This window comes from Pelophylax lessonae (genome assembly GCF_965119305.1).
Source record: "Pelophylax lessonae genome assembly, chromosome: 6".
In the NCBI taxonomy this organism is placed as follows: Eukaryota; Metazoa; Chordata; class Amphibia; order Anura; family Ranidae; genus Pelophylax; species Pelophylax lessonae.
In genome coordinates this window covers 196,984,989-197,003,470 of record NC_138773.1, presented here as the reverse complement: position 1 = coordinate 197,003,470, position 18,482 = coordinate 196,984,989, and the positions used below count along the sequence as shown (strand labels likewise).

At 41.1% G+C, this 18,482-nt stretch overlaps 1 protein-coding gene across 3 annotated transcripts in view; it reads right to left on the bottom strand.

The window, feature by feature from the left end:
- The window catches only part of PARD3B (par-3 family cell polarity regulator beta), a 2,025,707-nt gene that overhangs the window by 1,052,449 nt on the left and 954,776 nt on the right, over positions 1-18,482 (bottom strand). The window lies entirely within an intron of this gene.

Here is an 18,482-nt window from a genome sequence, read left to right as displayed (position 1 = left end):
ATTATGTGTGGGTTTATATATATATATATATATATATATATATATATATATAGGTAAACTTAAGAAAATTATAAATTAAAAAGGACCAAAATGTTTTTTTAATAAAATGCATTTTTCTTTGTTTCTGTTATTAAATTTTGAAAATTAGTAACTTTTCTTCAAAAATTTTGGCCAAAAGTTATACTGCTACATTCCTTTGGTAAAAATAACCCAAATAAGTGTATAATATTTGGTCTTTGTAAAGGTAATAGAGTCTACAAGCTATGGTGACAATCAATGAAACTTGATCACACATGATCACACCTGATGTACTGAAGGTCAATCTCATTTCGTGAGACAGTAACAAGCCAGGAAAGTACAAATACCCTCTAAATGATCCCTTTTTGGAAAGTAGACATTCTAAGGTATTTAGGTGGTGGGGAATGAATTTAGGTGGTGAGGCATGGTACATTTTTTGAAGTTCTCATTTTTTCCCACAATTCTTTGCAAGATGAAATTTTTTTTCCCACAAAATCGTCATATTAACCACCTCAATACTGGGCACTTAAACACCCTTCCTTCCCAGACCAATTTTCAGCTTTTAGCGCTGTTGCATTTTGAATGACAATTGCGTGGTCATGCAACACTGTACCTAAACCAAATTTATGTCGTTTTTTTCCTCACAAATAGAGCTTTCTTTTGGTGGTATTTGATCACCGCCAGGTTTTTTCTTTTTTGGTGCACAAATAAAAAAAGACCGAAAAGTTTGAAAAAAAAAAAGTTTTTTTGTTTAGGTTATAAAATTTTGTAAATAGATAAGTTTTTTCCTGCACTGATGAGCACTGATGACGCCGCACTGACAGGCACTGATGGGGTGGCACTGATAGGTAGCACTGATGGGCACTGATATGTGGCACTGATAGATAGCACTGATATGCAGCATTGGTGGGCACTGATAGGCAGCGCTGATGGGCACTGATCGGCGGCACTGATGGGGACTGATAGGCGGCACTGATGGGCACTGATAGGCGGCACTGATGGGCGGCACTGATGGGGGGCACTGATAGGCAGCACTGGTGGGCACTGATAGGCACTGGTGGGCAGCACTGATAGATGGCAATAACAGGCACTGGTGGGCAGCACTGATAGAGGGCATTGGTGGGCAGCACTGATAGGGGGGCACCACAGGCAGGCTCTCTGAGCCCTGTTTGCCATCCCTGGTGGCCATGGTGGGCATCCCTGGTGGTCATGGGTGGGCATCCCTGGTGGCTCTAGTGGCGCCTCCTCCCCCCAGGGCTGCACTGGTAATCAATCATCTGATCCCCCTGTGATCAGTGAGTAATTAGAAATACTCACTGATCACCCCTGCTGCAGAATCGATCCTCTCCTCTTCTCCTCACTGACAGGATCTGTCAGGAGGAGAAGAGATCGAAGCCGTTACAACGGCTGTATTGACATTACATGACGGCTGTGATTGGACACAGCCGTCATGTGATCAGGAGGGCCAATCACAGGGCCCTCCTGCCGAGTCATGTTGCTCTGTGTCCTAGGGACACAGGCACATCGAGATCGCGCCGCTGCACGTGCCCGCGGTGGCGCGATCTCTCTCCTTCTGAAGGACGTTCCGGATGTCCGATCAGAAGGACGAGACTCCCACCCGGCCGTATATGTACAATGGCCCGGGTGGGAGGTGGTTAACAGGTTATTTCTCTCACATGGTATGTGCATACCACAAATTACACCCCCAAATACATTCTGCTATTCCTCCTAGTATGGCAATACCACAAATGTGAGACTTTTACACAGCCTGGCCACATACAGAGGCCCAACATGCAAATAGCACCTCCAGGCGTTCTAGGAGCATAAATGACACATATAATTTCCTGACAACCTATCACACTTTTGAAAGCCCTGGAGCACTAAGACAATGGAAATGCCCAAAAAATAACCCCATTTTGGAAAGCAAACACCCCAATGTATATTCTATGAGGTATTATGAGTCTTTTGAGCATGTCATTTTTTTTCCACAAGTTTTTGGAAAGTGTGTAAAGAAAATGAAAATATAAAATGAAAATGAAAAAGTTGTCCATTTATAAGATATTTCTAACACGTAGCATGTATATTGAAATAATGACACCCCAAAACACAATGTGCTACTCCTAAGTATGGCAATATCACATGTGTGAGACTTTTACACAGCCTGGCCACATACGGAGGCCCAACATCCAAGGAGCACCCTCAGGGACATAAATGACACATCTAATTTCCTGACAACCTATCACATTTTTGAAGGCCATCCATATGTCTAACACATAGCATGTACACACCAAGAATTACACTCCAAAATACATTCTTCTGAGCAAAGGGTAAACAAAAAATTGCCTGTGGTTTTGATAGTGCAGTTATCCACAGGAGAGGATTGACAAAAGGCAGCAGGCAGGAACGTGGTCAGCCCCAGCAAAAGGAACTGTCCAGGCAGCAGGCAGGACTATTGTCCAGTGACAACACAGTGGGTGTTGTCGTTGTAATGAAGGAACCACATAATCATTAGGTATCTTGATCTTGGCATAATGTATGAAAAGATTGGCATGGGGTGGATAGGGTTGGTATACCAGGAGGGGTATTATTCATTCTTTTTTGTGAGTCCCATATTGAAAGTGAGGCCCAAAAATGTTTTAAATTCCTCCACTGTTAGTTCTCTCCACTCATTCGGACAGGTGTAACTTGAACCTGGACACCTGGCTGGGCAGTAAAAGGGGTGATATTTGCTGCTCCTGAATTAGGGGGAAGCCAAAGAGGGATTTGAAGGGCATAGGAAAGGCTTGCATGGGTCCAAACCATTTGACGCTGAGATGACACCCTACTAGTGCTTGGCCTTTCTTCTAGTGGTACTCCATTTCTCGTGGATGCCACTGCGCTACTGGTGGATGGCACAGAGCTGCTGGTTGATGCCACTGCTCTACTTGGTAGCCTGCTCCTCACCAGAACACCTTCGTTTCATGAACACACTTTCCTCTTTCTTCGATTCTGTAGCAGACCCACTGCTTAAAATGGGTTCAAATGCTGAATCAGAATCAGACTCAGAGCTACCCGCTGCTCTCGGTGGTCAAGCTCAGAAGTTGGTATGCCTCCTCACTGGAATACAATTTTTTAGCCATACTGGTGAACTGTGGCGCGATAGAGACCCTAGTACAGATGTGGCTGCACTGATGGGTGCTGATGAGGCTGGTCTAATGAGGCTGCACTGCTGGGTGCTGCAGAGACTGTACTGCTGGGTTTTGATGAGGGTGCACTGATGGGTGCGGTCGAGGGTGCACTTATGTGCACTAATGAGGTTGCACTGAGGCTGCACTGATTAGCTGGCACCGATGTGCACTGATGAGGTGGCACTGAGGGGAGCTGATAAGGATCCACTGATAGGGTGGCACTTATAAGCACTCACTTATGGGCATTGGTGTGCACTATTGGACACTGTAGTGGCACTGACAAGCCATGTAGTGGAACTGATGGCACCTTAGAGTACTGTAGTGGCACTGATGAGCACTGTAGTGGCACTGATGAGCACTGTAGTTGCACTTCAGAGCACTGCAGTGGTGGTGATGGGCACTGATGACACTGTAGTGGCACTGATGGGCACTGTAGTAGCACTGATGTGGCACTGTAGAGCACTGTAGTGGTACAGGTGGGCACTAATCACACTGATGAGCACTGCAGTGGCACTGCAAAACACTATAGTGATGCAGATGAGCACTGTAGTGGCACTGATGTGGCAATGTAGAGCACTGATGGCACTGTAGGGCACACATGAGCACTGCAGTGGCACTAATGTGGCCCTGATGGGCAATGTAGTGGCACAGGTGGCACTGTATGGCACAGATGAGGCATTAATTTGGCACTGTAGTGGCACTGATGGCACAGATGAGCACTGTAGTGGCACTGTAGGGCACAGATTAGCACTGTAGTGGCACAGGTGGCACTGTAATGGCACTGGTGTGGCACAGTAGGCCACTGTAAAGCACAGTAAAAATAACTGGACTTAATGTGCTACATTCGATCTCTCTTCTCTCCACACACACTGTATTGGTGTGAGGAGAGGAGACAGCTTGAACCCCTGCATGACCCCAGGTTTTTTCCATTGTAATCGCTCCGTCCGCTGTCATTGGCCCTTTACCACGATCTGTGATGATCCCCAGGGGGCGCACGGGAAGCGCGATTCTAGGAGGATGTCATTGTACACCCTCCCAGGATTAGCCGACTAGGCTGTAGCCATTTATCGGCTATGGCCCGGTCGGCAAGTGATTAAGGATTTTTCGGATGTTTCTGCACAATGCCAGAAGCTTTTTGAAAGTAGTGATATTTTATCTTAGGAAGAGGGAGCCAATGCAAATAAAGGAATAATAAATAAAAAAGATATGTCAAAACCATGCACGTTAGTACACAACTCCATGATAATGGGTAATATTAACTGGTTTTCCACTCCTTAATACACCTAAAACACTAAATGAATAAGTTATATTGGTAGGGTTTTGGTGCCCCAGGCCATGTAGGCGGCAGGACTTTATAGGCAAAGAATTTGATTTTGTACAAATTATAAGTTTATAAATTAAAAATATTTTTTTGAAAATAATAAGATACACATGTAGGATTGTGTGCAATGGGCTAAGGGCCCACGGAAGTGAAGGTAGTGAGAAAGGTAGAAAGTGTGACATATTGTGACTTCTGATGGTATTTCTCTGCTTTCCATGCTTGAAAAAAGACTTGGGTTTGACAGAGAAACATCCGAAAACATCCAATGTGTTTCGGCTAGTATTCAATGGGTGCCTTTTTCAAGGATATCACCATATAGGTTGCTCTTTATGTAGTAGTGCCTGATCCATATAGAAAGCCCGTTTTCCCTCGAATCGCATCAAAAACTCATATGGAAACAGCTGGTTTGAAAAAACTGCAGAGTGCTGCAGCTGTGCTGGGAGCTTACTGTAGCGTTTCAAAAAGATTCCAAGACCTTCCAGAGTATTTTGGTAGTCATCTGAGTTGGGAAACAAGTAGAGGAAAAGATCCTTCAGGCAGCGTTTCTAGAGGTGCTCATCTCTCCCTCTCAGCGAGGGAAAAGATGTGCTTTTTACATCCTGTGGGCATGAAGTCTAAATATATCTATTTTCCTACCAACAGAAGGATTGTCACCAGTTAGACTAATCAACAAACACGGAGCTTCTAGACCACCTTCAAACTGCAGCAGAAACAGCAAGCTATAGCCAATAGAAAATAAAATGAATGGCAACTGGTGGAATGGCATGAATTTGATTCTGGGTTGAGAGAGAGAGATAACCCAGGCCAAAATTTGCAGGGAAGTAAAGTTGCATCTGAAAAAGTTCAAATCAAAGTGCATCAAAAAGTTAATGAATTTCAGTAATTCAATTCAAAACGTGAAACTCGTATATTATATAGATTCAGTACACACAGAGTGATATATTCAAGCATTTATTTCTTTTAGTTTTGATAATTATGGCTTACAGCTAGCGAAAACCCAAAATTCAGTATCTCAGAAAATCAGAATATTACATAAGACCAATAAAAAAAAAAAAAAGGTTTTTAATATAGAAATGTTGGCTTACTGAAAAATATTTCCATGTACACTATATTGCGCACTGGTTGGGGCTCCTTTTGCATGAATTACTGCATCAATGTGACATGGCATGGAGGTGATCAGCCTACAGCACTGCTGAGGTGTTATGGAAGCCCAGGTTGCTTTGATAGGGGCCTTCAGCTGGATCTGGTGTCTCTCAACTTCCTCTTGATAATACCCCACAGATTCTCTATCAGGTTTAGGTCAGGAGAGTTTGCTGGCCAATCAAGCACGGTGCTACCATAATCATTAAACCAGGTATTGGTACTTTTGGCAGTGTGGGTAGGTGCCAAGTCTTGCTGGAAAATGAAATCAGCATCTCCATAAAGCTGGTTAGCAAAGGAAAGCATGAAGTGCTCTAGATTTCCCTGGTAGATGGCTACACTGACTTTGGACTTGAGAAAACACAGTGGACCAACACCACCAGATGACATGGCTCCCCAAATTACCACTGACTGTGGAAAATTCACACTGGACCTCATGCAACTTGGATTCTGTGCCTCTACACTCTACCTCCAGACTCTGGGACCTTAATTTCCAAATGAAATGTAAAAATTACTTTAATCTGAAAAGAAGACTTTGGACCACTGAGCAACACTCCAGTCCTTTTTCTCCTTAGGCCAGATAATACTCTTTTGATAATGTTTTTGGTTCAGGAGTACGGAATGCGACAGTTGTAGCCCATGTCCTGGATGCATCCGTGTGTGGTGGCTCTAAACACTGACACCAGCAGTAGTCCACTCCTTGTGAATCTCCACCAAATTCTTGAATGGCCTTTGATTTAAAATCCTCCTGAGGCAGCGGTTATCCCTGCTGCTTGTGCACCTTTTTCTACACCACTTTTTCCTTCCACTAAACTTTCCAGTAATATGCTTGGATACAGCACTCTGTGAACAGCCAGCTTCTTTAGCAATGACCTTTTGTGACTTACCCTCCTTGTGGAGGGCGTCAATGGACAACTGTAAAGTCAGCATTCCCATGCTTGTGTAACCCACTGACCAGAGCGACCATTAAAAGGCACAGGAAACCTTTACATGTGTTTTGAGTAATTTAGCTGATTAGAGTGTGACACCATGAGTAAACAATATTGAAATTTTGCACAAGATTCTAATTTTCTGAGATACTAAATTTTGGAGTTTCATTTGCTGTAGCCTATAATCATCAAAATGAAAAGAAAAAAATGCTTGCAATATATCGCCTTGTGTGTATTAAATCTTTAAAATATACAAGTTTCACTTTTTGAATTTAATTACTGAAATAAATTACCTTTTTGATGATATTCACATTTTTTGAGATGCATCTGTGATTGAAGGGAGAGGTCAAAACACTGAGGAAGCTCATATAAATACCAGATAAAAAACTCCCAGACAATATCATTGGTATAATTCCAAACTCTGACATCTGTGCTAACAGGAGAAAAAATGCTAAGCACTTAGCAGTGGTACAGTTGTTCTTTTACCAAATCGGGGTCCTTTCACACGAGTGTATTGTCTATTTTTCATCTGTCCCTTTTTAGATGAAAAATGGACAGCAATTCCTTCCTATGGGCTTGTGGAGGCAAACAGATGATCATACCTACATTAGTATCTGTTTTGGTGTCTTTTTTTAAATAGAACTAGGATGCATTATTTTCTGTTTACAAGGATTGTGATTCATTTCTTCTTTCGTCTAAACTGCTGTAAACTGATCTGAAGGACATACTAATGCAAACCAAGCTGAAGACTGATGTGTAAACTGGCGTAACATGAATCAGTGAATCAATGAATCCCCCTTTGATGAAGTCTATAATTGACATACCGCAGAGGGCGGAGCACCTCAAGGCTCACAGCGAGTAGAGCAGTTGTTGGTTGCCTATAACAGCCTAACCTCAGTCAATAGGAGCTGTCAGCATGTTTCTGCTGTGGGAGCAATGCTTAGCAGGTTGCATCCTGCTCAGACTAGCAGTGTTTATCCTCTGTGTAGCTGTGCCCATGTAAATTTGGTTTTATCATAATTAATAAGGGAATTAAGTATTTGCATACAGAGAGCACTATTTATTGTATTTTGCATCCTTTTATGGCCGTATTTATGTATTTTGGAACTAAGGAGGAGAAGATCCAGTGAACCAGTTATTGAGCCTTTCAGTGGTGGTGGAGATTTAAACACATACTGTACACTGGGATCGATTGTGTTCCTTGGGCAGAATAATTCTCACGTTTCATTACTGTACATGGATTGATTACTGCATGTATGGTTAATTAAATTTGTTTCAGAGTTACACTGATATACACATTTTTGGACACAGTAGTTAAAAATGGTTGGTTTCTGAATCAGTATTAATCAGTTTCTTAACCAAAAAACTGAAATTAACTGAAGATGCCCACGTGAAAGGACTCTTTCTAGGCTAAAAGTGTCTAAGGTAGACATGGGTGTATTGTGTTAAGGTCAAAAAAGGTGTAGAAAAACGGTGAGATTCATCAGGTCCTGCATATGGGTAGGTCAAATATTAAGATGCAGCCATGAGATAAAAGGTAATAATTGCAAGTTAACAGGATTATAATTGTAAACATTTAATCCCTCCTAATTGCATTGTTACTGTTATCAATGCATCAGACTGTAAGTTAATTTTCTTTTAGAGTATCTCTGCTAGCAAAAAAAAAATCTATAATTTTTCCAACTGTTTTGCTTTAAAACAAACCTGCTAATACTGGCCAAAGTAACATCTTCGCTTTACAGGAGGCAATGGCAGCTGTTTTGCAAACCGTTCATGTTCTTCCCTGACAACCTAATCGAATGAGCCTAGAGAAACACCTGGTATTTGTGGGTATGAAAAAATATATATGAAACTCCCCTTGCCTGCCCCCTCTGAGGTACACTGTAAAATTACCTTCTTAAAAATAATATTTTTAATTTGCTATTTAGGTATTATCTATTGGTTTATAACTGTACATACAAACATACCACTGCAACTTGCAGGTGCCCTAATGTTTAAAGAAGCACAACTAATACTAAAACATATTGCTGACCAGTGTGAATTCCACTGGATTTCGTCCAACTCAGGTTCCATGTGTAATATTAGGCTTATGAACATGAAAGTGAAGACCACCCAAATAGTACAGACTATTTCTCACTCTCTCTTTTATGCACTGTAATCTTGTCAAGGTCAATAACCATAAAAGGAACCAGATGGGATAACCAATTGTGTTTAGCTTAAGTTACGTTCAATAAAAGTGGACAGCTAGGCCCCTTCCAGCTAAAGGATCAGAATTCAAAATAATCTAACAATACTTTTATTTAATGTTTTTCCATTGTAAAAACAAAAGGTATAGAAAAGAATACATCCATATAGATAATTATATGTTGTCTATGGGTGGTACTCATACTTGGGTTTTTATCTCTTTTAACTAATAAAATGTGTGTTTTCACCCACAACTTCTGGTCACTCCTATGATGTCCAAAGGGACTGCCGGCTGCCTATTTCTTTTTGTTAGCTACTTATTAACTTTTTTTTTTTTTCTACATAGAGTTAGAGCCTATATTTAGTTTTTAAAGCCATCTGTGATCTTGTTGGTTTTATTGCAATCCATATGGCATTAGGCATAGAAATTAAGGAAACAGGTGTCATAGGGACAAGAAGATGCCAACAGCAATAGAAACATGATGGAGGTTGTAATAATTTCCATCTCACTACATAAACTTTTTTTTGTTGCTCTCTATGTTCCTAGTTGGAGAGATTTCCCTTTTGTTTCCTGTCCATTGGAACCCCTGTCACAAACACAAGAAATGAAGGGAAAACTCGCTAGTGGGGACAGAAAAAGCAATAAAAATATGACAGAAGTTCTTATCCTTCATCACTGACCCCATTGTCGTTAAATTAAAAAAAAAAGAAAAAAAAAAAGAAAAAAAAAGTTTTGCCCAATGTTCTTTTTAAATGTTCTTTTTAAAGTACATACAGGGGTTGCCAACCATCCAGGTTATTACTGGCATTTTCATTTTTTTAAAATGTTTTTTATTGAGTGTGTAAGCATACTGTAGTATAAGCTCTACTATATATTACAATAGAGTAAGAAAAATAAACAGTTTAATGTCCTCTAATAATAAAAAGTCACAGATAACAAAGGTAATTGTGGTTGCAACAAATTATCTCATGACATGTATAAAATACATACATTTAGAGATACAGTTAGACCTGACACTTACCGTCTAAGGGTACAGTTGTAAGAGGTTGAGTCCACAGACCCCAAAATTTATCAAACTTGTCTAGGGAGCCTCGATTAGAGAATGTAATTTAGTTTAAGGGCAGGATAGTTATTCAGGTTTTTCCACAGTAAGCGGTGGTCGGGAGGACAGCTTCTATATAAGGCCCCAATCACATGGGAGATTACACCTGTAGTCTGTGAATAGGCAATATTCTTAATGGCTGTACAGTTAATCTTGACAACCGTGCAGGTGCAGGTAAACAGCCCTGGACACTGATGGGTGTAAGAAAGCATATGAATGAGACCTAAGATGCTTATTTGGATAAAAGTATAGTGCTCTTAAGAGTTATTTTGAGTGTGATGGAATCTGAAGATCCTTTATTAAACCCAGAAGACACTTTGGGGCAATAGTGATTACAGAGGTCAAGACCATAGAACAGGGATCCTCAAACTGGAGGGCCATAGTTTGAAGACCCAGGCCATAGAACTCAAAATAAATGTGTCACAAGTTAGCCTATAGTTTTGTCTGTATATTCTTACCTCCTTGCTGCAGTGCTTCTGTTTTGTATCCCTTCACATGTGGTGTTTGGGCTTCTCTGTTTCCTATGGGCGTCGCCTGCTCCACTGTGGGATATATCCTGTTCCTGTCAATTACTTCCTGGGTCACCTCCCTGTTTGCTTCCCTATATATACACAGGCTCAGTGCACTGTTCCTTGCTTGAGCAACTTCGCTGTTCTCTGAGCTCCCATCCGTGTATCCCTTGGCTATTGTGTCTGATCTCCTGTGTACCGACCCGGCTTTGTTTCTCCGTCTACGTTTGTCTGCTGCCTGTCCTGACCTTGGCTTGTCTCTTGGATCTCCTTATAGTCTCCTGTTTACCCTGCACACGCCAGCGGTCTCCACATTCTCAGCTGGGCCTACCTGGGGGCCGCGACCTGGTTCCAGTCTGCTGCAAGTCCATCCCCACCATCAGGGGCCCTGGTGAAGAAGCAGGCTGGGGCTTAGACACCGCGCCCTGGGGAATCCTGAGCTGGGGATCTATAAGGGCTCACTACCACAGACCCGTTGACAAAATGTGCCTCCTGGCCCAATCTCAGAAAAAAAAAGAGGTAATGGCTAATCTGTAATAAATAGGAGTTTTAATAAATTGGGTGGTCCTCTAGATACATCTTATTCGCACATATCAAGTCATGTTTTAATATACTTAAAGTTCTATTTTTTCTCACATTAGGTCCTTATTAAAACTGTGGTCCTCCTATCATATCTAATATTTGGGTGGAGTTATGGCAATAAAGATGGCAATTTTGCTTAAAGTACTATTTTTTTTTTTTTTTTTTTTTAAGGTATCTCCCTATATACAGTGCATTGCGAAAGTATTCGGCTCCCTTGAACTTTTCGACCTTTTGCCACATTTCAGGCTTCAAACATAAAGATATAAAACTGTAATTTTTTGTGAAGAATCAACAACAAGTGGGACACAATCATGAAGTGGAACAACATTTATTGGATATTTCAAACTGTTAACAAATAAAAAACGGAAAAATTGGGCGTGCAAAATTATTCAGCCCCTTTACTTTCAGTGCAGCAAACTCTCTCCAGAAGTTCAGTGAGGATCTCTGAATGATCCAATGTTGACCTAAATGACTAATGATGATAAATAGAATCCACCTGTGTGTAATCAAGTCTCCGTATAAATGCACTTGCACTGTGATAGTCTCAGAGGTCCATTTAAAGTGCAGAGAGCATCATGAAGAACAAGGAACACACCAGGCAGGTCCGAGATACTGTTGTGGAGAAGTTTAAAGCCGGATTTGGATACAAAAAGATTTCCCAAGCTTTAAACATCCCAAGGAGCACTGTGCAAGCAATAATATTGAAATGGAAGGAGTATCAGACCACTGCAAAGCTACGAAGACCTGGCCATCCCTCTAAACGTTCAGCTCATGCAAGGAGAAGACTGATCAGAGATGCAGCCAAGAGGCCCATGATCACTCTGGATGAACTACAGAGATCTACAGCTGAGGTGGGAGACTCTGTCCATAGGACAACAATCAGTCGTATATTGTACAAATCTGACCTTTATGGAAGAGTGGCAAGAAGAAAGCCATTTCTTAAAGATATCCATAAAAAGTGTCGTTTAAAGTTTGCCACAAACCACCTAGGAGACACACCAATTATGTGGAAGAAGGTGCTCTGGTCAGATGAAACCAAAATTGAACTTTATGGCAACAATGCAAAATGTTATGTTTGGCGTAAAAGCAACACAGCTCATCACCCTGAACACACCATCCCCACTGTCAAACATGGTGGTGACAGCATCATGGTTTGGGCCTGCTTTTCTTCAGCAGGGACAGGGAAGATGGTTAAAACTGATGGGAAGATGGATGGAGTCAAATACAGGACCATTCTGGAAGAAAACCTGATGGAGTCTGCAAAAGACCTGAGACTGGGACGGAGATTTGTCTTCCAACAAGACAATGATTCAAAACATAAAGCAAAATTTACAATGGAATGGTTCACAAATAAACATATCCAGGTGTTAGAATGGCCAAGTCAAAGTCCAGACCTGAATCCAATCGAGAATCTGTGGAAAGAACTGAAAACTGCTGTTCACAAATCCTCTCCATCCAACCTCACTGAGCATGAGCTCTTTTGCATAGAGGAATAGGCAAAAATTTCAGTCTCTCGATGTGCAAAACTGATAGAGACATACCCCAAGTGACTTACAGCTGTAATCGCAGCAAAAGGTGGTGCTACAAAGTATTAACTTAAGGGGGCTGAATCATTTTGCACGCCAAATTTTTCAGTTTTTTATTTGTTAAAAAAGTTTGAAATATCCAATAAATTTCGTTCCACTTCATGATTGTGTCCCACTTGTTGTTGATTCTTCAGAAAAAATTACAGTTTTATATCTTTATGTTTGAAGCCTGAAATGTGGCAAAAGGTCAAAAAGTTCAAGAGGGCCGAATACTTTGGCAATGCACTGTATGTCATCAAATCCCAAGATTTCACAAATCTCTTCTGTATAGGCCTCAAACCTTCAGCGGTTTGGGTTTACCTAATCTATGGCTGTATTATCTTGCAGCTAGACTCACTCAAAAAAGCATAATGGCATGCTCCAGTAGGTGAAATTCCCTGGCTATCCTTTGAAACACACTCCATCTTGCCATATCATCTGCCAGGCCTGTTATGGTCCAATTCCATACAGACAAGCCTCGTATTTCCCTTAAAGAAGATAGTGGCCCAACATTTTTACCTTAGTCCTTAAAGTCTCATATGCTATATACTTAGCTTGAAAAAATTTGCATATCCTCAGCAAGGGAGAGAGATAGAATATCTCGCATTTACCATTTTCTTAAAGAAGGCTCTCTCCAGGAGAAATCTAAACCAATGATCCAATGGGAAACAGAGCCAGGTTTTACCTTTGCACCTCCTGAATGAGAAGCCATTCTCAATAACCAAGTGGAATATGACACCAGTTACTCTCCACTCTATTCCCAGATCATGGTTCCTTTATTCATATCTTCTGGAGCTGCAAACACCTTACACCACTATGGCAATGGGCAGCTACAAAATACACTCAAATAGCGGGATGTCCAATCTCTCTGACTATGCAAATGTGCCTCTTTTTTACCCAATACCTAACATCCCCACCCCTTTACAAAAATCTGTTGCACACTCTTTTTGATTCTATTCAATGGGTAACAGCTTACAACTGGCATTCTTCCTCCGCCCTCTGGTCACAGGTATTATCTAGAATGGAAATTACCAAACTTTCTGAAAGTATTCGTCACACTTTGTACAATACTATGCATATTTATAATAAGAAATGGGATAACTAGGATATTCCTTTATTGTTATACACGAGGTACTCTCTACTATGCCTTTACTGATTTTTGTTCTGTGAATGTAATCTATTCTTTTTGAGTTTGTTTTATTAATGTCCAGCCTGGCTACATTTTATTGATGTCCATCTGAGTTCCAAACCAATTGCTTTTTTCCATACCAGCTGCAAATTTGTATGTAACTGGTTTTCAAGTGTAATGAAATACTTTAGCTGATGTTTCATGTACATGATATACTCCGTCTTATATCTGTTTTTAACCCTTTTGTATTTTGGTTGTATTCTGACCTTCCAAATAAAACAATAGCAAACAAAAAAGAAATAAATTGGGTGGCACAATCTGTTGATCTAATTTATTCCTGGAAAAAAATAATACAGGATATTTTAAGCGTCCTCAAAATTCTCTCAATTTTCTGTCGTCAATTACAGCAGGATAAAAAATCACTTATGCTGAATTAAGAGAGTTTGGTCTGTTCTAGTAAGAAGCAGTGACGCATAGTATTGTATAAATATTTCAGCATATCAAAAGACAGTAGGAGCTTCTCCAAAAAGATGCATGGTAATTTTACACCAGTAGTTTTAAAGTTATTCTAAAGGTTGCAATTATAAAAATAAATAAACATGTTATACTTACTTGCTCTGTGCAAAAGTTTTGTACAGAGCAGCCCTGATCCTCTTATTTTGGGGGCACTCCCAACCCAATTTACACAGAGCGTGGCTCAGCCTCACCATCACCCCCATTCTCTCCTTTTTGGCTCACTGGCTGTGTTTTGAGCCAATGGCCCCTGCTGATGTGTAATCCAATGAGGAGAGAGAGACCCGAAATAGCCGCTGCTCTCATGTATATCGCTGAATTGAGATGAGGTTCAGGTAAGTAAATGGGGGGGGGGGGGTGGGGATAGAATGCATTAGGGTAAAAAAAATCTTGTGCCTTTAGAACCACTTTAAACCGAGTGGTAGGAGCATAGCATTTTACAAAATAAAGGGTATAAGTACACTTACAGTTTACAATACAAGACAAGAGGATTAGGGGGCCTGCTCTGAAGAGCTTACAAAGTAAAAAGAAGGGGCAAGTGGTGCAAAATCTAATAACTGTGAAGAGATGATGGAGAAAGTAAAAAATCTGTTTTCGGTAGAGACGGGTTAGGCTTTCATGAAGAGAGGCGTTCACAGGATCGCCTAAAGAAGGAAAAAGAAGGAAATCGCCAGAAAGATTGGGTTAGAGAGTTCAACAGGATGGTAGAGACTCTAGAGTAGTCCTAAAAGCGAGCATGGGAGAAGGTGACAGAGAAGCTTTAGAGCAGGAGGTCCACTGAGGAGCAGAGAGGACAGTTTGGTTGATATTTTGAGACAGGTTTGGTAATGTAGCTGGGGCAGAGTTGTGGATGACTCTGAATGATGATGTTATTATTTTGAAATGTATTTATTGGGTGAGTGGAAACCAGTAGAGGGATTGGCAGAGGAGGCCAGCAGATGCTGAATGGCCCCACAGTAAAGCCTGGGGACCTCAGAGATAAAGTCACAAGACTTCCCCTGTAAAAAATTCAGAAACATTGTGGCTACACTATGCTAGAGAGTGATCATGTGGAACACTCCATAGCAGTAGCAGAAGACCAGGAAATCATTCAGAAGACCAGGTAATGGCTTATATCTTGACTACAGCAGTCATTGAAGGTGGATAGTTATCCTGGGACCCTCTGAAACATTTACACCATGTACAATTTTAAAGTAGTGCAGAGAAAGGAAAATAGTAATGCTTCAATTTATGCAATAGTGTTTCAAGGCACCACCTGAGAGGTAAGTTGTTGACTCTTTGTAATATCTGCTAAAGTACATTATGTTACTTGAGGCAGCTAAGAACATAGGGTTAAATCCCTTTTTAACCGGCAATTATCTGCTGTGTGCTCTTACACAGCACTACATGCAGTAATATAAACTGACCACATTTTAACTCCGCATGTTTGCCCCATATGCCTTCAGTGGTAATAGTTATTGCCTTCCGAGATATTTAAAAGCAGACTAGAACAAGTTGTTAAATTGTTGATATTATGCTGCTTTTACAGAAACTGCAAAGCCTATTGTTTGGTGCAGTCACTAAAGTTGAATACATTTTGAAAACATTTTGGCTGGGACAAGCCTTTCTGTCCATGTGCAAATCATGTTTCTGAATCTATTCCTGAACTTTCTAATTTGAGAGTAATAGTAGGTCTTGGTATAGTAATTAGTGAACAAAAGAGAAAGGTTGCAACCTAGTAACCACATCTCCTTTTTCTGTTGTGGATTTGCATGGATTTGTAGTAGTTGCAAAGTTGTGCTATTTTTATACAACACAATCAAATGTTTATATTTGCATTTGTTTTTTTATTACCTTTAAAACAAAATGCGTGAACAAGTGGTCATTTTGCAACTTGATATAAATTACAAACAATTGGGATAACAAGTTCCATAACTGTATTTTTCAGGCCAGGCTAGTTTTGTGGCTAAATAGGGAAAATACTGACCAAATCTAATAAGGCCGCAGAATCCTTACAACCAGAAATAGTCATATTTATCATGCAGGAGACTCTGATTTTGCTTATCCTAAAATCAGGGAAGGATCCCACTAGTGGCTAATCTTACCACCCCATCTCCTTCATTCAATGTGATTTTAGCTAAACACTTTAGCTAAACTTCTGAGCCTTAAGCTTGCCATACATTGTATGATTTTATTGTTCAATTTACTTTGGATTTACCTTCAACTATGTAGTGCAAGGGCTTGCCTGATTGCATTACAAATTAAAAATATTTAGGTTTGACCTCATATTATATGGTTTTGGTAAATCTAAGGGAAAATTGTACAAGAGAATTGTATAATGAATGGCCCACCTAAGACTGAAACGATGTGTGGGGGACTTGGTAGGGTCAGACCAATCATACTCAATAGATCCATCTGAATGAAAACCCAAGGGTTATTCACCAATTTTCAGTTCCTTCATGAGCATAAAGAGAGCATTGCAGTGGTATCACTAGACACGCATAAGGAAAAAAAAAGTTAATCAGTGCCAGAGCCAGTTCCTTTTGAGCAGGGGAGAACAGAAAGAATTAACTTGTAAAAAAGGTAGCTTGGTGATCCTTGATGCTGATATAGGGAAGGATAGCATATCAAATCTTAGGGCAAAGTCTGACATGCAGAAAAGATGGAATTATTATTATTCCCCAACACCAGTAATGGCGCCAGGCCATCAGCGCTCAACCATTCATGGGAAACATGAATGATGTAGTTCCAAAATAATAATAATGAGCTGAGGAAGACTAAGGTCCTTCGAAGTGTGCCCTGTAATGGTGTGCATTACCATCCATCGGCCATTGACACTAGAAACGAGGAAGCCGCAGCACAACACATGCTTACTGGGCTGTCAGAGCCCCTTTCCCATTAACAGCCAGTGGCACAGAGATCTGGACTTTGTGCTTGCAGCAGCTCATCATCCATCTGCACCCTTTTGGGACTGTGCCTCCATCACAGGCTTACACTCTCCCAAGGACTGCCATATATACATGTGTGTTTTTTATACTTTGTGAGTATTAATTTTTAACTTTTCTTTGTAAATAAACCTTCTTGGAACTTACTACACCAGAGTGGCACATCAGTACATGCCATTGCCAGAAAATTTGCCAGCACAGTCTCAAGAGTATGGAGGAGATTCCAGGAGACAGGCAGTTACTCTGAGTGCTGGACAGGGTCGTAGAAGGTCCTAAACCTATCAGCAGGACCAGTATCTGCTCTTTTGTGCAAGGGGGGATAGGATGAGCATTGCCAGAGCCCTACAAAATGACCTCCAGCAGGCCAATGGTGTGAATGTCTCTGACCAAACAATCAGAAACAGACTTCATAAGGGTGGTCTGAGGGCCCAATGTTCTCTAGTTGGCTTTGTGCTCACTGCCCAGCATTGCAGAGCTCGATTGGCAGATTCTCTTGAACACTAGAATTGGCAGGCCTGCCACTGGCCCCCTGTGCGTTTCACAAATGAAAGCAGGTTCACCCTGAGCACATGTGACAGCCATGGAAGGGTCTGTAAAAGCCGTGGAGAAGGTATGCTGCCTGTAACATTGTTCAGCATGACCGGTTTGGTGGTGGATCAGTGATGGTCTGGGGAGGCATTTCCACTGAGGGATGCACAGACCTCTACAGGCTAGAGAGTGGCACCCTGACTGCCATTAAGTATTGGAGTTAAATCCTTGGACCCATTATCAGACCGTACACTGGTGCAGTGGGTCCTGGGTTCCTCCTGGTGCCCGACAATGTCCGGCCTCATGTGGTGAGAGTATGCAGCCAGTTCCTGGAGGATGAATAAATTGATACCACTGAATAACCCCCAGGCTTGCCTGACCTCAATCCTATATAACACCTCTAGAACAATATGTTTGGGTCCATCCAATGCCTCCAGGTTGCACCTCAGTCTGTTCAGGAGCACAGTGATGCCCTGGTCCAGAAATGGGAGGAAATACCACAGGACACCATTCGTTGTCTTATTAGGAACATGCCCCAATGTTGTAAGGCATGCATACAAGCACGTGGGGGCCATACAAACTATGGAGTACCATTTTGAGTTGCTGCAATGAAGTTTAAGCAAAATGAGCTAGCCTGCTGCATCATTTTTCACTTTGAATGTCTTTGAAAACTGCCCCCTGTATGTTGATAACTTTAATTTCCATCAAACGCTGTAGCATCCTTTTGTTCCTAACACATTAGTCCATATCAGTATAGATATTTAACATGATATTTTTCTCCATTGAGATCTGATATGTTTTCCAAGTGTTCCTTTAATTTTTTTTGAGCAATGTACATTAATCAGATCATACCTAGATGATAAGGGAGAT